The 21,554-nt window shown below is 40.8% G+C and overlaps 2 pseudogenes; both read right to left on the bottom strand.

The window, feature by feature from the left end:
- The window catches only part of LOC138433135 (NADH dehydrogenase (ubiquinone) complex I, assembly factor 6-like), a 138,620-nt pseudogene extending 125,247 nt beyond the window's left edge, over nt 1-13,373 (bottom strand).
- Nucleotides 13,374-13,859: 486 nt separating this feature from the next.
- LOC138433136 (TBC1 domain family member 17-like) lies at nt 13,860-15,514 on the bottom strand (annotated as a pseudogene).
- Nucleotides 15,515-21,554: the final 6,040 nt, after the last annotated feature.

Here is a 21,554-nt window from a genome sequence, read left to right on the forward strand (position 1 = left end):
ACACAATGAAGGAAACCATAAGCAAGGTGAAAAGACAATGCTCAAAATGGGAGAAAATAATAGAGAATGAAACAACTGACAAAGGATTAATTTCCAAAATATACAAGCAGCTTATGCAGCTCAATATCAGAAAAACTAATAACCCAATACAAAAGTGGGCAGAAGACCTAAACAGATATTCTCTAAATAAGACATACAGATGGCTAATAAACACAGGAAAGTTCCTTTTTAATAGGGATATTTTGCACACTGCCCCTTGCTGAGGCCTCAATACTATCAAATAGCTTAGTTCAACAAGTGTTTACTGTGTCTGCCAATATAGGAACATTTCCATGATGAATCAGCTGTAAGATATATGAAATATGAATTATTCAACTTATATGCAGAGGAATATTTAGTCCAATTGCGCAGATAAAAACACATACACATGAAAAGCTACAAGACTTCTTCCAACAAATATTTGTTCATAGAATCTACTATGTGAAAGGCATGGAGCCAGTTTCTCAGGATACTAGGTTCAGAGAAAAAGAGACCCAGATTCTTGTCATCCTTATTTACAGCGTAGATGGGGAGACAGATGACTGAACAGATACATCAAATGAGTATTACAGGAATATGTGCTACAGAGATTCAGAGAGGTTATGTTAACCTGTGCTGGGGACAGAAAGCTTTAAGTAGAGGGTAGATATGAAAGTCAAAAGGGCAATGATCAAATATTTTTATCGTCTTTCTTCTGGGTGAAGAAATCTCCTAGTAGAAGATGTTATTGTTGTTTAGTCATTAAGTTGTGTCCAACTCTTGCACTGTGGACTGTAGCCTGCCAGGCTCCTCTGTCCATGGGATTTTTCAGGCAAGAATACTGGAATGGGTTGCCATTTCCTTTTCCAGGGGATCAAACTTGCATCTCCTGCACTGGCAGGTGGATTCTTTACCACTGAGCCACCAAGAAAGCCCCCCAGAAAAAATAGGCATGGAATTATAAGTGCTGATAAGCAAATATTTCTATCTTTTCTCCTTCTGCACACATGGATGATTATATTTCCCCATGCTTTCTGAAGTTAGGCTTGGCTAAAGACATGAAAGTAACCTAAATGTCCACTGCAGATGAATGGATAAAGAAGACATGGTACATATATACATGGAATATTACTCAGCCAGAAAAAAGAGGGAAATAATGCCATTTGCAGCAACAAGGATGTAACTAGATATTATCATACTTCAGTTCAGTTTAGTTCAGTTCAGTCGCTCAGTCACGTCCAACTCTTTGCGACCCCATGAATCACAGCACACCAGGCCTCCCTGTCCATCACCAACTCCCAGAGTTTACTCAGACTCACATCCATTGAGTCAGTGATGCCATCCAGCCATCTCATCCTCTGTTGTCCCCTTCTCCTCCTGCCCCCAATCCCTCCCAGCATCAGAGTCTTTTTCAATGAGTCAACTCTTCGCATGAGGTGGCCAAAATACTGGAGTTTCAGCTTTAGCATCATTCCTTCCAAAGAAATCCCAGGGTTGATCTCCTTTAGAATGGACTGGTTGGATCTCCTTGCAGTCCACGGGACTCTCAAGAGTCTTCTCCAACACCACAGTTCAAAAGCATCAGTTCTTTGGCGCTCAGCCTGCTTCACAGTCCAACTCTCACATCCATACATGACCACTGGAAAAACCATAGCCTTGACTAGATGGACGTTTGTTGGCAAAGTATGTCTCTGCTTTTGAATATGTTATCTAGGTTGGTCATAACTTTTCTTCCAAGGTGTAAGCATCTTTTAATTTTATGGCTGCAGTCACCATCTGCAGTGATTTTGGAGCCCCAAAAGATAAAGTCTGTCACTGTTTCCACTGTTTCCCCATCTATTTCCCATGAAGTGATGGGGCCAGATGCCATGATCTTCATTTTCTGAATGTTGAGCTTTAAGCCAACTTTTTCACTCTCCTCTTTCACTTTCATCAAGAGGCTTTTTAGCTCCTCTTCACTTTCTGCCATAAGGGTGGAGTCATCTGCATATCTGAGGTTATTGATATTTCTCCTGGCAATCTTGATTCCAGCTTGTGCTTCTTCCAGCCCAGCGTTTCTCATGATGTATTCTGCATTTAAGTTAAATAAGCAGGGTGACAATGTACAGCCTTGATGGACTCCTTTTCCTATTTGGAACCAGTCTGTTGTTCCATGTCCAGTTCTAACTGTTGCTTCCTGACCTGCATGTAGGTTTCTCAAGAGGCAGGTCAGGTGGTCTGGTATTCACATCCCTTTCAGAATTTTCCACAGTTTATTGTGATCCACACAGTCAAAGGCTTTGGCATAGTCAATAAAGCAGGGATAGATGTTTTTCAAGGGAAATAGGTCCGAAAGAGAAAGACAAATACCATATGACATCATTCAGATGTGTAATCTGAAATATGACACAAATGAACGTGTCTACAAAAACAGAAACAGACTCACAGACATAGAGAACAGATTTGTGGTTGCCAAGGGGGAAAGAGGGTTCAGGGAGGGATAAAGTAGGAGGTTGGGGTTAGCAGATATAAGCTATTATACATAGAATGGATAAACAACAAGGTCCTACTGGGAGCTATTCAATATCCTATGATAAATCATAGTGGAAAACATGAAAAAAGAAGGTATATGTATATAACTGAATCATTTTGCAATTTGGTAAGAATTAATAAACACTGTAAATCAACTATACTTCAATTTAAAAAATAAAGGCGTTTAGGCTTGGCTATATCTGCTTGGTCAAAGCAAGCAGAATCGCTCTGTGCCACTCCTTTCTGGAAGTAAGTGTGTGTGTGCTCAGTCACTCAGTCATGTCCACCTCTTTCTGGTACCATGGACTGTAGCTTGCCAGGATCCTCTGTCCATGGAATTTTCCATGGAAGAATACTGAAGTGGATTTCCACTTCCTAGTTGAGGGGCTCTTCCTGACTGTTAAGAGTTACATGCAATTAAACACACTTTGTCCCACTGGGGTGCTGCTCCTCCTGGATACATATGTTGAGAGGAAGCCTCTGTCAGTCATGGTCCCTAAAGGACCACAATGAGCAGAGCCCTCTGGCCCTTTACAAGGTATACATTATTACAGTTTTAGCCCACTGAGATTTTAGAATTATGTTTGTATTAGCCCATCTTGACTCATGCATGGTCCTTCTATTCAGCAAAAATTTTGATCCTGAGGAACCTAAGCACTATTCTTTGGGGCTAGAAATAAACCATTGAAGAATACACACAAGTTTCTTCTTTTAAAGCTTATATTCTAGTTGCATGAAGGTTAGGAGATAAAGCTAGAGATAGATGACAAAAAAGTAAACAAAAACATAACTAATAAGATTCCAAATTATAATTACTCTTAGTGAGATAGAAAGTAACTTTTTAATAAGGAATATTTTTGACAGGGTAGTCTCTGAGAAGATGATATTCAGAACTGAAATCTGAAGGATAAGGTAGTATTTACCATGTGAAAACTCAGCAGGGAGCATTCCTGATGGAAGGAACAGCAAAAATCCTGAGATCAAGAAAGAGATTGGTTTACATAATGAGCAAAAGACCAGTGTGGTCTGAAAACGATGCTTGTAGGGAGATGAGTGTGATGCCAATAAGATGGGAGAGTTGAGAGCCCAATATTACGGGTTGCAATAAGAAGTTTGAATTTTAAGTAAAATGGGAGGTCAGTGAAATATTTTAAGTAGAGGAGTTATATGGTGTTATTTCTCTTTCAAAAAGATCACTCTGCTACGGGAGAAGGCCAAGCATAGATGCAGGAAGACCACCTGGGGGACTATTATAATATTCCAGGAAGGAGACTTTGATAGCTTGGTCTAGGGTGGCAGCACTGGTGATGGAGAGAATTGGGCACATTTGAAATATATTTTACTGGTACAACACACAAGATCTGCTGATTGAATGTGGGTGGATATTAAAGATGATGTCTAAATTTTTGGTTTGAGTTAAATGGATAAATTTGTTGAGAGAGGGAGGACTGGAGTAGAAACAGAAAGGAGACTGGAGAGGTCTAAGGAGACTAAGCAGTTTTATTTAGAAAAGTTTAATGTGCATATTAGACACGATATTAAGACACCAAAATCGGGCTATGCCTGGAGAAAAATAAGGAGTCACCAGCAAATAGATAGTATTTAAAGCCAGTGAGTAGATGAAGTCATCTAGGAAATGTGTGTAGATTTTAAGAGGAGAGCCCAGGTCTGACCCCCATGAGCACTCCAAAACTTAGAGGCTGAACAGAAGAAGAGTCATGAAAGAAGCCTGAGAATACAAAGATCAATGAGGTAAAAGAAAAGCAGAGGAGCTGGAAGTCAAGAGAAGAGTGTTAAGATGGGAGGAATGGTTAGACATGTTAGTTGCTGCTGAGAGGTGGATAAGAGAAGATAGAATTTTCATTGACTGTGGCACAGAGGTGGTTCTCAGTGAGCTGAAAAGAGCAAATTCAGTGGAGATGGAAACTAGATTGCAAAGGGTTGAAGAAGGAATGAATGTGTAGTAAAAAGTTGTGTGTAGAAAAGTTGTAAAAGCAAGCAAAGAATGGTCTGATTGACAGATGGTCAATGAATGATGGTGCACGTGGGTCAACAGAACTGCTTTTTAAAGGATAAGAGATTCTAAAGCATGCTGTATAGTGATGGGGAAGACTCAGTAGAGAGAAGGAAAGAGAGAGAGAGGGAAGGAGGGAGGAGGAGAAAGAAGAAGGAGAGGTGGAGGAAAAATAGGGAGACTTTAAACACAAAGTGCTTTAGAGTGTATAGAGTTAACAAGTACGGTAGAAAAGAAGGCATTGACATTGATGTTGAGGAATTTTGTGTAGGCGGAAAGATATGGCAACATCATTGACTAATGCCCATTTGTAGCACATGAGATGGTATTTTGGTATAAAAACTAGTAGGATAGACTGATTGTAGCCATGGCTTTATTAGAGAAATAGTAGGTCTAAAGACTGAAAATACCTAACTGGAGAGTGGGAAGGGAAGATTACTCAGTACAGGAATCTGTTCTACCACTGCCTTTGATAGACACTCATCCAGCCTCTGCTCAAAAGTGAGGGCAGATTTCAAAGCTGCTAATTTTTGAGCTGGTCTTCCCCAGTGGCTCAGTGGTAAAGAATCTACCTACAATGAAGGAGACGAGGCAGGAACCACGAGTTCGATCCCTGGTTTGGGAAGATCTCCTGGAGAAGGAAATGGCAACCCACTCTAGTATTCATGCTTGAAAAGTCCCATGGACAGAGGAGCCTGGTGGGCTACAATCCATAGGGTCACAAAAGAGTCAGACACAACCTAGCAACTAAAAAACAACAAAGATTTGAGTTAGCTTTGGGACTTTGTTATTCAGGCCAAAGTGGATTTGAGAGGTGGGGGCTTGATGAAAATAGCTTCATAAGGGGGAGCATTTAGGAGGGTGGGAGCAGGGAGTCCGTGAAAGTAGAGAGGCCACATGGGAGGGCTGTGGGACAGGGGACAACAAATACAGCAGCACTGGGGTTGTAGAGAAAGGGAGACAATGGGGCGGATGACAGGAAAGGCTGTATGAGGAAGCATTTAAGACTGTCAGTATCTGGGAGGAAGAGGTAAGCATGGGAGAGGGTAAAATATGATTATATATTTTTAAGCTTAGAGAAATTATGAACAGAACAGGATAAGTTAGAGATATAGAACTTGGCCTTTGGGGTGATTTTCTTATGTGATTTTTGAGCCAATGAGACTAGATGAATTTTCAGAGAGAAAGTATGGAGAGAGAAGAGCAGGACATAAAGAAGAAAGAGGAATGAGTGAAGGAGGCATAAAAGAACAGTGGGATAGAGAAGAGAGTTTCAAGAAGAAAGTATCTCTTGTGATCAAATGCAACAGAGAGCAATTAGGCCCATACTGAGATCACTAATAGTACTATATCTGCTTAGTTTATAAAATTCCTTCATAGTGATCCATTTCATTTACAAGTTTTAGGTCTTTTTAGTAATTCTCTGAGGTAGGAAAAGGTAGGTATTCTCATTTTCAGAATATAGATTTGTCAAGGTTGCTCGGCAGTTTACACAGATCAGTGGCTCTCAAAATGAGGTTCCCAGAGCAGCAGCACCTGGGAATTGGTTGGAAATGCAAATTATTGGGCTCCATTCCAGATCTACTAAATCAGACACACTGGGGGTGGAGCCCAGCAATCTGTGTTCTAACAAGCTCTCCAGGTAATCCTGAGGCACACTAAATTTGGGAACCACCAACTTCTATATAGCCAGCACATAGAGGAGGGAAGACAGATGCCAGAGGGGAAGTAAAAAACGAAGGCAGCTAGGGTGGTCACTTTCCCCAGTTAGGTCTGACCTCATTTCCTGGGGTTGTGGTTTGAGGGTGCTCATTCAAAAACTCTGAATTCTGCTTTTTCAGTATTATCTTGACTTCCATTTAACTATGAATCACTTTGTTAATGCATTTGTTCAGTGCCATTATATTTGCGGACGTACACACTTTTCAATGAAAAATAAAATTTTATTAGTGGAAGGAACAGCTTTACTAAAAAAATTTCTTATAGTATGTAACGTGGTGATCAAAATTCTATGGTTTCTTTTCTTTTTTTTTTCCTATGGTTTCTTAATAAAGAGTCACTAACATCTTTGTGCATCTAGAAACTACAATGTTTAGGCATAATCCTGCTATGGCTATTTAAGAAAAACATGAACAAAGACTCACAGAATAGCCTGAAGCAATAACGCCTAAACCAGAGTGGGAATCGGTTGTGGGGATATTTGGTGGCCCGGAGAATCAGTGAGAGTTGACTGATGAGAGATGATTATTAATTTGGCACAAATTAGCGAACTGACACAGTGTCAGTTCAAGGAGGAGTATTGAGAAAACTTTCCTCTTTAACGATTTGGTCTTCTCTACAGAAGAGAATAAACACATTTAACATGATGTTTCATATCTCTGCCTCTGTTTATCAGTAAGACTTTCCCTTGCCCCAGGGTCAAATGGGCAGTCTACTTTTGCCCTGGACAGTAAGCCATTGACCCATTCAACCCCAAGTCCTCGGCCTCCACCTTCTCTCCTTGGCATTAATGTAATTTCTCTTCTAACCTTCTTGACTCCAGTCTCTAGCTGTGAAGCTTCCTAACGCTCCTTACAGACGGGATTCTTCATCACTTAGACTGAATGTCTTTGGTGTTTTTGTGTGTGTATGTGTGGCTAAAAGAAGGAAGTAAACAGATTCTGAAAGTATCACTACTGTGCATCAGTTGTTTTTCTACCTTCTATTTTGGTCAGGTATGTCCTCCATAGTCCAAGAGGTCAGTCAGGGTAGGAACTAACACATTTTGTAGTCCTCAAATAACTTCTGCCTGAGAGAATTTTTGATTGACTAACTTTGGGGGGGGGACCCTAAAAAAATTCTTTTGGCAATCTTCAACAGGACAGATGGAAATGTGCCTGGCAGGGTTTGATGTTCTAGGATGAAGTTTCTATCATCTTTTGTCTAGTCACAGAAGGTACTTTGGAGTAAGGAACGGAAAACTGAGTTTGATGTGGGCTCATTTGGCTGGATATATGCTAGTTGGACATGCAATTTTTTGGCATGTCTGCCTAGTGTTTTCTGTAGTAAATGGGGAGCTCAGTGAGCATCTGATGAAGAAAACATAAGACCTCAACAATTGCAGCAATGAAAACATTAAAATAGGAAACCAAAACCCACATGTGTGCCTGTAAGTTTCCACAAATGTAGACAAAAATTACTTATGGGCCAGGCAGACCCACAACTTCAGGAAAGATCTAGGTAAGATCAACTAAACAATGAATGCTACTGGCATTTACCAAGATTTACCAAGTTTAGGGGCTGAGCAAAGGTGTTCTTTAGTTTTTGATGTTATTAATTAAGTGCATCCAGCCTTCCTGCGAAGTGAATCAGTGTTCCTTATTTCATATGTGAGGAGACAAGAGCAGAGAGAGTAAATGACTTGCCATTTTGCCAACCAGTAGCATCTTCCCAGCCACACTGTTAGAATTTCCGGTGGAGTTTCAAAGGATGACTTTAACTTCAAATTTAGTCTGGGTTCATGCAAGGCCCCTTAGGTAAAATTTTCAGGTCTCTGAAGTCATTCACTGGTCCCACTTGGGAGGCTCATAATGGTCAGTAAGGGTCTACTAGGAAGGTGTGGGGTTTTAAGTGCTTCTCATAGTGATTTAAATTAGCACTTGTCTTACTTTCTTAGTATAAACTTGCCATCTCTGAGTGCCACTTATGTGCTATACAGAACAAAGAACAAGCTGGCTGGAAAATTAATTAATTCAACAATTGGTGGTAAAGGAATCCAAAAGCTTGCCAAACTAGTAGCCCAGTGTGATTTGTAGCAACAGAAAAAGACAAATACCTGAGGAATGAGTTTCATGTTTATTTTGGGGGTACTGTTAACAGTTAGCAATAAGGGAAAGGGGCTATAGATAGCAAACATTATGGATTCAATTTTTTTCTCTTGCATGATGGGAGCTTTCCATGTGGAATGACCCCCTATAAACACAGAAGACTCAGAGTGTACTGGTAGAAGAGGAAAGTAAACAGATTGTCATGAGACAGCTAACTGTGCCTTGCAAGTCTGGATCAATCCCCATAAATTAGTGAGGACAGTGTGTCTCCTTAAGCAAACTGTGCAGACAGGGCACAGAAACTATAGTGTTTACAGATGGAAATGGGGGTTGGGAACATCACGTTTTTGAAGGATAATATGTCACCTTTTGACAGTGCTGGTGGAGTAGCAGGGAAGGAGGACAATGAGAAGCCAGTATTAGGATAGAGACAGGCAGGCTTGGAAGATGGGAATGCTTAGACTTAGAGGGCAGTGGAAGGTTCCAGACATGTGCTTCATTTCAAATCTGTAAATACAGAGATTATCACTCCTGCATTTTGCCAGTGGGAAAGGGAACTAATTAATTAGAGGAAAAGAAGATGTTACTGTATTGGGACATTTTGAATTTCAATGGAGAAGTTGTCAGATTGTTTCAGAATGAGTCAGAAGGAGCTAAATGTTTAGGGGTGCATGATTCAGAAGGGGAATTTTATGTACTAAAAATGTCATTGAGTAAGTGGGCTTTCCTTTTTTTTTCTGAGTTCAAATTTGCCTTATTAGCAGCAAAATTCTAACATGCTGTGATTACACTTAGAGAACTATGTTTTAAAGATCTAAAAAACTCAAATACTTGTATAGATGAATTTTAATAGGGTCATTTCTTATAATGACCTTTCTTAAATGAACCTTGATAAAAAAAAATCAGGTGTTGAATGGCTGGATGAAGAACATCATGTCAATTTCTGAAAGAAGTTCAGAAAGGGCTAAGTAAAGATATATTCATAATCTCTCTTTCAAGATACATCAAAATGCCCAAAGATTTCTATATTATTTCTTCCTCTCATCTCTTTCAGGGCGGGTCTATCTAATGGAAATAATCCAGAATATGGCAAAAGTTAATGTACAAAGATATTAACCTAGCATTTATTATTATAAAAACATTTTGAAAAACAAGAAGCAGACAGAATAATGTTCAGCTAAATTACAATACACCTGTTCTGTAAAGCATGCTATTTATGTACTATTAAACTTCAATAAAATGATAGTTATGAAGACTAGATAATGAATATATGAAAAGCATTTACATTTATGATTAATGGAAATGGTAAAGAATTAGCCTGCCAATGAAGGAGATGCAAAAGATGTCTAAGTTCAATCCCTAAGTTGGGAAGATACCCTAGAGCAGGAAATGGCAACCCACTCCAGTATTTTTGCCTGGAAAATACCACAGATAGAGAAGCCTGGCAGGCTACAGTCCATGGCTCACAGAGTCTGACATGACTGAGCACAACATACATACAAGGGTAATAATAACTAACATTTATTTTACACCTATGTAGGTAATATCTCACTTTAAGTCCTTTAGAAGTTTTAACTCATTTAGTTATTAAAACAATCTCAAGTGGTAGTAGAATTATCATCCCCATTTTGCAAATGAAGGAACCAAGTTAGAGAGAGGCTAAGTAATTCCCCAAGTTTACACAAATAGGGAGGTGTTGAGTCACATGGCCCCAGAGACAGGATATAAAATTGTACCTATTATATGCTTAAAACTACTGATAAAGCATATTTGAGGAGAGAATACACCAATTCTAAAAACTGAAAACACTTCTTATACACAACCATATTTCTGCAAAGCTATTATCTTCTGTGGTCCTCTATTCAACTATCTAAATAAACATGATCTTAATCTTATTAGGGCTGAAAGTACTGAATGGATTGTGTGGCTCCCTCTGAGAATTTGTGCAGTATTCTCCTGGCACTGCATGGGGTAATCGGCAGGAGTTTTAATACAGCTCACCATTTGTTTTCTCTCTTGTGAATATGCTGCTGCTGCTAAGTCGCTTCAGTCGTGTCCGACTCTGTGCGACCCCGTAGACGGCAGCCCACCAGGCTCCCCTGTCCCTGGGATTCTCCAGGCAAGAACACTGGAGTGGGTTGCCATTTCCTTCTCCAATGCATGAAAGTGAAAAGTGAAAGTGAAGTTGCTCAGTCGTGTCCGACCCTCAGCGACCCCATTGGAGACCAGAAGAAGTGGCTGATATTGGTATGGATATAGCCAAATACAATTCTATCAGTTGGTACTACTTTTGCAGGACTTCGTGGACCTGAACTTCAGATTCACATAAGACTATATTATGATAATATTATTATATGACATTTGATTACTATTAACAGTTCAAAAATCATTTCCACATCATCTCATTTGATTTTCACACACAAAAAAATTGTCTTTATTTTGCAGATGAAGAAGTGAGGTTCAAAGATCACTCATATTTTAGAGCCTGAATCCAAACCCTATTATTCTTTTATAAATAAATGTGATCATACTATATGTATGTACACCTATGTATTTATATAAATGGATGAATACATCTATCTCATCTATCATTGTTTATCTGTCTGGTTCTCCTGAAACTTGCTTTTCTCACCTAATACTATGTAATATCTATGTCTCCAAACTAAGATATAAATCTGACATGTTCTTTTAGAAGACCAAATGAATATATCTGTCTACTCAACCATTCCATTCTTGTGGATGTGTATGCTGTTCCAATATTTTTGCAATCATAAATACAACTGCAATGAACATCCTTATATGCGTGGCCTCATGTACTGGAACTTTAATTTCTACAGGGTTGATTTCCAGAAGTAAAATTGCTGAGTCAAAGGATACAGGCTTTTAAAATTTTAATATATTGTTAAATATATATATGTGTATATATATATATATATATATATATATATATATGTATATAAAATCAGATTCCTCTCCAAAAGGCTGGGTCAAGCACTCTCCCACTGATGATGTCTGGAAGTACCTGCTTGTCTGCACCTTAACCAGACTTGGGAGTTGTCACTCCAGTCTCTTAAAAGATCAACTCTGGTATTCTAACTTTAAATCTAGGCCTCTGTCTTTTCAATTAAGAGGTTTCAAATAACAGAGACTTTGGGCAGATTTTTTAAACAGTTATCTTTAGGAGATTATTCACAATCTAATAGGCTTGGGTTCTGTCAGAGGCTGCTTTTGGCCTCAGCAACTGCTTTGTATACACATATCAATAAATAATAACCATTATGGTCAAACATTTGACAGTGTAGTAAGTTATGAGCAAATCTCCTCATTAGCAGCACTATTATTTTGGTGTTTGCAGCAATCTAGTAGTCACAGCTAAGTTGAAACAAGAGCCATTATGTATGTAAAACATTTTTAGCTCATTTACTTTGAGCTCACTTTGCATACAAGAGCACTTGGCCCATGCCATATGGTGTAATGTCAGAATAAGATGCAAATTGACGTGAAGAGGAATAGGACCTCTTTGACATGAGAGTGTATTATCATGTGCTTAGATGCTTGTGGCTTTAGAACAGAGTTAACAATTGCTTCTGAATAGATTCAGCTTTTAACTTCCATCTGAGTGACCCACATATTTTCTTATTATTAAAATGGAAAAGTCATTGTCCTAATATATTTATGTATGTCTATGTTTGCTGATTAGTCAAGAGTTGAAATTGTGACACTGCATCATGTTACTTGATTTCCCTTTTAAAAATTTCCTGTCAAGTATCTCATAAACTGAGTTTGGGGAGTTAATTAATTTGAGTGCTGGATGGGGCAACTTGTAGCTTGTATCCTTTTATCTTTTTCTAGTAATAGCACCTTGATTTTACTCTGGGGACCTTCTCTCCTCAGCTCCTTCAGTCTATAAGGATGCAGCTTAAGTGCAACACCTTCCGTCACCCCACATCTAACACATTATGTTCTTTGGCATGTGGTTGGTTCAGTTGTGGGCATGTAACCTAGTTCGGGACAATGATACTCAATTCTGGGACACTGAAAAGAAGTTTCCTTCCTTCTTGGTCAAAACTAACAACTTTATGGAATTTTTTAGGTTTTCAGTCTTCTAGATAATAGCATTCAGAAGCTTATTACTGTAGCACATTAAAAATTGCCCTGAGGGGAGGGTGGCTGAGAATAGAGCAAAAGCTACTGATAGCACTGACTGAAGCCAGTTCTCTTTTCGGGGAATCATACAATTGAATCACAATTATTTCTTAGCTTGCCCTTTATTGTGTTTTGTTCCGGATACCTAAAGTACAGTTTGGAAATTAATAGTCTTTCTTCTGAACTGAGATAGATTATATGTTAACTGTCTTAGAACAGTTAATAAGAAATAAGTCATAAAGGTGGGTGAGGAAGACAGCATATTTTCACCCAAACAGAGCTAAGGGAGGACAAGTCATCCTCTGTTTAAACCTCAAACTAAAAAATACTTTTCACAAAACAAACATTTCTCCAATTGTCTCATGGAGACCAAATGTAGGGGGCAAGACTGACAGTCACCTGAAGCACAGACATATAGGCAAGAACATCACTATAGGACCATGAATGTTGAAAATGAAGTCTTTCCTGAGTTGAAATACTGTAAAAGGCACTGGAGGAAGCCAGCGTTCTTAGAAATACTATTGCTGTAAACTATATACTCAAACCATGTCCTACATAAAGCAAAAGCAAAGGCTAAAAATTGCCTGGAATTAGAAATAAGGGAACTGATATGAGGAAATGGCACAGGCATGACAAGGATAGTGTGGAGCACACAGAGTCTGATGGATAGTGTAAGGAGAGACCTGAACTGAAATTTAGAGCAGAGACATTTCCCTCGGCTTGGGGAAGTCTTCCCAATTCTTTCCTTCTCTCTCTCTCTCTTTTTGGTGGGGGCTGTTAAACACGAGTTATCTTTCTCACAGAACAAGCTGGTAGACAGGATCCCAGGAGTAAGCAGCTCTGTAGGCCCTTGCCTCTCTGTTCTGGCCAGGATGCATCCCGCGGAGCTACTAAGTAGCAGGTCGCACCTGGGCACCCCCACCCTCACTCCTCCAAAAGCCCCAAACTCAGGCAGGTGAGAGCCCGGCCTCCACGACCCCGGCCACTCACCCCGGTATCGCTTACACTTTACTGGCCGGATTGAGGTCACGAGATCAACCCGGCCGAGTGGTCAGAGGGTACTAGGGGCCCCCAGGCCTCGTCTCCAGGGCCAAGCCTACACACTGGCTCAGTAGGCCCAATAGCGTTAGGAGCCTGCAGCTTCCTCCCCCTCCTCTGGCAGGATCTCCAGGCTGCTGGTCCGGTCTGGGTCCATGTGGAGGGCCCAGAGCCCGTGGGGACGCGTGGGGTAGTGGGGAGTCGGAGCGAAAGGCTGTGGGGCTCTGAGGCCAGCGCCAGACCTAGGACCTCCTGCACGTGGTGAGGCAGTCATGGAGGGTTGAGGGGTTGGGAGGAAAAGCCAGAGCTTTGTCAGGAGCTGCGGGTCAGGGACACACCGGGCAGCTTGTGGGCACATCCTCCACACTCAGCTTCAAAGTCAGCTCGTCCAAGTGCTTGAGGATCTCACCGGATCCACAGCCAGAAGGCACGAGGTGTCCAGCCCCACGTCCGGGGTGGGGGTGGGGGGCTGTCCAAAATCCACAGTGCTTTCTACAGCCGAAGGCCATCGGGGAGGGGGCATATTCCCTCCAGACGCTGAAGCAGAGAGAGCCGGAGTGGTGGGAGTCTGGGAAGTATCGGAGGGGCCGATCCAGCACCTTTGGGAGCAGTAGGAGTTGCCGCTTCATTATCTTCTGAGTTTCCGCTCTTGAAGCCACAACAGCGGGAGGCTGGGCCACAAAAACAGCAGAGGCACCAGCCTCGTGAAGAGTGACTCGGAGCAATCGGGGAGAGAGACGGTCAGTCCTGCCCTGGAGGTAGCGAAACTTGCTGTGACACAGGCCTCTGGTGGGGAGGATGTTGTGCGGCAGGTCCTGACCCTGGTTCTCGAGACTCCATAAGAATTTGTTGGTCCTATGGGAATGGCTCTACGCTCTTGTCTCTGGCGACAAGGCTACAATATCCTGTGGGGCGATTTCCTCCACTCCTGCTCTGGTCTCATGGATTTCCACGGTAGCTTCAGGAAGAAATCCCCACTGGTTTTCTCGCGCAAGTGGGCCTTGTGCTCCTAGGCGGGGCCCTCTCACCTGAGGTACTGCAGGAGGAGCCACCAAGCCTGGCACCTCAGGCTGGGGCTCAGACCCTGGGGGGCCTCTCCCTGATCACCCGCACGTCCTGCCCAGCCCTCCCCCAGCGTGTGCTCGGCTCCTCACCCCTGAGAAGAGCCAGGCTCTCAGCTCAGGGACCTGCTGCTGGCGGCCCTCCGAGCCCATGTGGTAGGCCTCCTCTGTGAGGCCTGCAGCGGCTCCAGCTCCACGCCGGAAGTGACCTCCAACCCAGGTGGGGCACGTCTTCAGACGCTGGAAGAGGGTCGCTGGAGGCCCTCCAGGTGGCTGCAGCGATTCCTGGAAGCAGTCAGTCATGAGGGAGAAGCTGCTGATGCAGGAATCCTGGAAGAAGCTAGATGTCACATTGGAGGTGATCTGGTTAAAGAGCTGGAGATGGTGGAAAGAGTTGGAGAGGATAGAGGAGTCATGAGGGGAGATGAGGTAGAGGTGGCAGCCCTGTGGGGAGCTGGCCAACAGCAGGTGACGGTTGAGGACATGGAGCAAGCCGCAAGTGCCCCACAGCAGATGTGCCAGGCAGGCGGGGAGCCTCCGGCCTGTGTTGCCCGGTTGAGGCAAGCCCAGTTGAGGCCCGGCTTTGAATGGCGGATGGATTTACCCTCGTCAGACTCACTCACGTAGAAGACCAGAGAACCCCTGCGGGGGCTGGGCTCTGCACTTCTCACGACTCTGAGTGACAGCCACGGCTTCCCCCGCCGCTGACAACTGCCAAATGGGGCTCATAGCTGGGCTCAAAGGTCAGTTCCTTTTCAGAAGTGTAGGAGTCATCCCCACTTGGAGGAGAGGATTTGAGTGGAATCTCCAGCCTCCTCTACAGGAGCCCAGTGCAGGAGGACGTAATTTGTCCTTCTCCCAGCATGGATGATGTGGTTGATGAGGGAGCCCAGGTAGAGCTTCTTGGTATGTAGGTACATGCCTCTTCACCAGTTCTTTAATTAGTGGAGTTGATGTGAAGGAAAAATATTTATATAGTGAGCAGGATTGGTGGAATACTACAGTAAGTTGTTCTAAGACAGATTAACATTATATTTTCTTCTGTATGATTTTTGCTTAGGTTAAGTGTATAAAACACTGTCTATGGTCATTATTCCATAGGAAGGAATCTATTAGTTAATCCTTTGTCATTTCCATGAAATCTTTAGACTGATTCCTCAGGGGTACAGTTAAGATCCTGATGCTCAGAGTGGGTCGACAAGAGAAGCTTACCTTTGGTGGGATGTGGATGGTCTTGTTGAAGTGATTTCCATGTGGTTGTGTCTCTTGAGCAATCTTCCCAAGCAGTGTATTCCAGGAGGTAGTAGGCTTTGTATTTCCAAAGCTAACACATCTGGACATGTACAAAGCCAGCTCTGTGGATGCTCTTTTAAATAGCTAAACTGATTGGTAGGAATTCAGTTCAGTTCAGTTGCTCTGTTGTGTCTGACTCTTTGCGACCCCATGGACTGCAGCACGCCAGGCCTCCCTGTCCATCACCAACTCTTGGAGTTTACTCAAACTCATGTCCATTGAGTCGGTGATCCCATCCAACCATCTCATCCTCTGTCATCCCCTTCTCCTCCCGTCTTCAATCTTTCCCAGCATCAGGGTCTTTTCAAGTGAGTCAGTTCTTCGCATGAGGTGGCCAAAGTATTGGAGTTTCAGCTTCAACATCAGTTCTTCCCAATGAAAACTCAGGACTGATCTTCTTTAGGATGGACTGGTTGGATCTCCTTGGAGTCCAAGGGACTCTCAAGAGTCTTCTCCAGCACCACAGATCAAAAGCATCAATTATTTGGTGCTTAGCTTTCTTTATAGTCCAATTCTTACATCCGTACACGACCACTGGAAAAACCATAGCCTTGACTATCCAGACCTTTGTTGGCAAAGTAATCTCTGCTTTTTAATATGCTAAGTTGGTCATAACTTTCCTTCCAAGGATTGGTAGGAGAAAGCCTCCCTAATGGTACTTGTGCATCTTCTCTATTCATATGGCTGTCTTCTTGATTCGTTTCCTTCTTTTTTTTTTTATCATGGTAAAATGCAGAAAACATGAAATTTACCATGTTGACCATTTTTAAATGTTCAGTTTATTGGTGTTAAAAACATTCATAATGTTGCACAACCGTCACCACTATCCATCTCCAAGGCTCTTTTCATCTTCTAAAACTGAAACTCTATACCCTTTAAATAATAATTCCCCATTCCTTTCTCCTTCTAGTCTCTGGGAACTATCATTCTAGTGATACTTCCTGTGTCTATGATTTTTTTTTCTTTTTTGTGGTGGAGGTGGTCTGATTCTCTACTTGATAACATTGTAGCTAGTCAGGAAGGCTAGTGGGGGGAGTCAGTCAAAATATATGGAGCTGTAGGAAATGGAACAAGGAAGAATGGGACTTGTACTCTGTTAAGCACCCAGTACAGTTAGTTCAATGACCTTGCACACGTTCTTTAAGCACTCTGGCCTCCATTTCCTCATTTATAAAATGGGGACAGTAATACTGCTTACCACATATGATTTTTATGAGTAGGAAATGGAGTAATACATGTAAAATATACAGCAGTAACTGACACATCCTAAGCACTAGATAAATTTTCGTGATGGTGACAAGCTCTCAGGGCAATTGTCCTTGGTTAAATTACACAGTTCAAGCAGAAAAGGAAGTGGTAGCTGACACAACCCCACCAGGCTGTGTGGGACTAGAGATCAGCTGTGAGGATAGTTTGGTTATTCAAATGGCCTATTTACTATTTCATGTTTATGTCAGCTTTTTCACTTTGTAAGGACTTGAAATATTGTTTTTTGTTGAAAGCACCCATGGCAATGTGAAAGATACAAACAAATCAGCATTTCTTAAGTGAAAGGGAACCCATGTGTATATCACTGACTTTGACAGTCACGTGAGTGACCATATCACTGTCTAGAAAATTTTGGTTATTACCAGAGAAAGTATCCACAGAGCATTATGAAATTACTGTTATATAAATCAATACTTTCTTTATATAACAACATTTCTTACTGCCTACAACTTGGGCTTTAAATAGCGTAAGAGATGATATTGTTTGAGATTAAAAGGCCAAACTGAACATGCGCTTACACATGCTCCACTAATGCTTTGCAGACAGTGACTAGAGATTTTTTTAATTCCACTTCTACCTAGATGCTGTTGTTTCCATGACACTAGTTTTGGGAATGGTGCTGAGCACATTCAGCCATTGCAAGTGATGGATTAGATAGTAATTGATGTGTGTTATGAAACTCACATCTGGGCCTTCTACCAACTGAGAGTCGGTTTGATTTGATCTGGCAGAAGGAGTTTCAAAGCATTTGGTTTTTAAATTATAGTGATTTATAGAAAAGTGCCTCTTCAGATGGCTATCAGCTGGTAACAGGTTGAGTTCCCAGAAAAAAAAGGCTCTTTCATTGTCCTGATTTTTCCAAATGGCACACCTACCAGGGAACTTCTTTTCAACATAGCCTCCTGGGGCTATCTCTTCCATTTGTTGGATATGCTGCCTACGGATTGAACCAGTGATGCTGAGATTGTAGTTCACTGTGTTATAAACTTATTTTGGGTTATTGGATAAAACTTGGGCTATCAAAACCATGGAAGTAAAGTACTTCAGTATAAAGTTAGGATTTAAAAAATATTCATAAATTTATGTGAGCAATTTTTTTCATTTCAAAGTGGCTAATGTTTGCTCTACAAAAATTCTCCTGCTTTAAATTCTGTTTTCTCCTACATTCCTTTCCCTTTTTTCTGTCTTGTTATCTCTGTAGTGAACAAGATACAGACACTAAATACCTTCCTCCTCTCTTGACTCCTTTTTTAGCAAGGCTTGCAGATACTAAAGAGAAGGCAATGGCAACCCACTCCAGTACTCTTGCCTGGAAAATCTCATGGATGGAGGAGCCTGGTGGGCTGCAGTCCATGAGGTCGCTAAGAGTTGGGCACGTCTGAGCAACTTCACTTTCACTTTTCACTTTCATGCATTGAAGAAGGAAATGGCAACCCACTCCAGTATTCTTGGCCTGGAGAATCCCAGGGATGGGGAGCCTGATGGGCTGCCTGCCATCTATGATGTCACACAGAGTCGGACACAACTGAAGCGACTTAGCAGCAGCAGCAGCAGCAGCAGATACTAAAATCAGTCTTTCATTTTTGTTTTTGGATTTCACTTTAGTATGTTTAACTTTTTGTGTCTGTTTTACCTTTTTTGGGCATTGCTCTTTAGGCTTTTTATTTCTTTGGGAAATTGAAGGTTTATTTATTTTTTATTTGGGAAAGATTTATTTGTTTATTTGGCCAATGAAAGATCCTTCTCCTCTGTTAAAGGAATTTCAAGCATCATTAAGCAGCACAGGAACCTTTTTGAAAGGGGTAAACAGTTTTCCAATTTCATACTAGACCTTGTTGTAAGACAAGTGCTAAAGGCAAAGCTGATTTAATCACACTGGAGGGCTCTGAAAGAGAATCATTAGGAATCACCTTCCACTCAGCTATGGCTACTGGTATCCTATACCAGATGAAGAATGATGGTGTTTTGGTGTTTTCCCTAAATATAAATTTCCTCTATAGGTCCCAATAGTACTTTGCAACCTTTAATATGCATGTGAATCACCTGGCAGCTTGTTAGACTATTTTTTTTAAATTAATGTTTTAATTAAAGGATAATTGCTTTACAAAGTTTTGTTTTCTGTCAAACCTCAACATGAATCAACCATAGGTATACATATAATCCCCTCCCTTTTGAACCTAAGATTTTTGTGTAGGGCCTAAGATTCTGCATTTCTAACACCCTTCCACATAATACTAATGTGGTTGGTCCCTAGACCACACTACTTGAATAGCAAGGGTCTAGAAGTGTCTGGGCTTTCAAATGTTTCTTGTCTCCTTTTGATTTTTTTCTCCTTTTCTTGAGGTAAAGTTTATATTGATGTGCATTATGGCATAGTTTTGTTTGTGCCCTCCAAGAGTCTGTTTCCCCAGTCCTGTGTAAGTTCTGTAATCAAATCTCACTGGCCTCCAAAGTCAAATTCTTTGGGAGTTCTCAGTCCCTTTGCCAGATCCCCAGGTTGGAAATCTGTTGTGGGTCCTAGAACTTTCTTTACAGTGCGAGAATTTCTTTGGCATAATTGTTCTTCAGTTTGTGGGTTGTCTGCTTGGTGGCTCTGTGGTCAGGTTAATGGCAACCTCATTCAAGAGGGCTTTTGCCATAGGCTGTGTGACCAGGTAGCTGCACTCAGAGCCCCTGCCCCTGTGGCAGGCCACTGCTGACCCATCCCTCCACAGGAGACCCAAACACAGGTCTGAATGTTGGTCTCTAATTTAGCAGCTTCCTGCTCAGACTGTTTGATCTGTATATAACTGATCTGTATATAACTCTGTATATTCATGGAGAAAAAAAGAGTCTGAATTAGCATACTTGTTTGATCTTTTCCCTGAAAGGTCTTAAGAACATTATGTTTAAAACTCTATTCAATTTTATCTACTGAAGCACTCTCTGCCATTTGCTACAGTGCAGGGTGAAGCGATCAGGAAGCTGCTAAATTAAGAGATCAATGTTCAGGGTCCCACAGGTGAAGCTTTGACCATTGTTTCCACCTTTTTTACCTCTACAAAATGAGGTGATTTGCCTTCTGATGAATCCTGAGGACAGTGTCAAAGCCTCTGACCATACAGTAAAGTGAGAAAAACGAATAAAGTTTCTTTTAATATATATATATATATATATTTATTTATTTTTTTTTTAAGAGCAGTTTTAGGTTCATAAAAAAACTGAGAAGTTATAGAAATTTCCCATATACTCCTTGCCCCATAAATGTATAGCTTCCCCTATTATCAACTCCCAAATAGTATAGATTCCTGTCATGTCACATCATAGCATCTGCACTTAGTGCAGAACTCAGGAAATAACAACAACAATAAAGGGACATCTTTCAAATAAATTGATATGTTAAAAAAAAAAAAGAATTGATGGTGATGTGGTATGGACAGTATGGTTAAAAATAAGTGTAATTTCAGAGAAAAGCAGCTTGTGTTCCATGATGCATTTTTGAAAAAGAAAAGAAGAATGAACTTCCCTGCAAGTTTTCCATTGCAAAGAGAATGCAAAATTTGTGTTGTTACTCTAAAAATAAATAAATCAAGAATGTTTGTTTACATTTTAAAAATAGAATTATCGATACTAGCATTCCATAAGCTCTTTTGATGGCTGATGAAGTGCTAAAACACAAGCAACCTCATTTTTTTTAAGCCCTTGAGCTGGCCACTTACACTTGCAAACAAGATAGGTAAGAAGCAAGGGAAAACCATCTAGGCAATATGTATTTTTAATATAAGGTTGATTTCTATTTGTTTTGGAATTTGAATCTCTGAATTTACCTCTGTTTGATTCTTCAGCCAGAGTACTTGAATTGGTTTGTGTTTGCCCTTGTTTGAAGACTATGTACATATAACAAAGAAAATTAATGTAACAAGAGCATTTCCTGTTGCTTAAGGTTTTTGTTAGTTTTTTTTTTTTTTAAGAACAGTGAATCTCTATTGTTATAATCACTGATCATTTTGGAACCATCATGTGAATTATACCAATGGTAATTCCTTTAGAAAGATAAAATTTTGAGGGTTTTGCCAATTGAAGTATTCAGTGTAAAAACAGATTTCTCCAAATGTAGCAAATTGTTGGTTCATTTACTAACCATGTTTGTTTCATGTATTTGCATTTGCCAGACAAACACTGAGAATATATATTTTAATTTTATTGCAGAACTACCATTTCAAGGCATACCGTGAAATTATAATTTATGTTCCTGAGATTTTTTTGTAGTTTTAGAATGATCATTTCAATTTAGCCCTGGGTACCTTATACTATTATGCTAGGAACACTTCCAGTTTAAACATATATAATTTATTTTTAACAGATTTTGCTTGGTGTACACAAATGAAATGTAACAGTCATTACAGAGATTGTCTTAGT

The sequence above is a fragment of the Ovis canadensis genome, chromosome 2 (genome assembly GCF_042477335.2).
Source record: "Ovis canadensis isolate MfBH-ARS-UI-01 breed Bighorn chromosome 2, ARS-UI_OviCan_v2, whole genome shotgun sequence".
Lineage (NCBI taxonomy): Eukaryota > Metazoa > Chordata > Mammalia > Artiodactyla > Bovidae > Ovis > Ovis canadensis.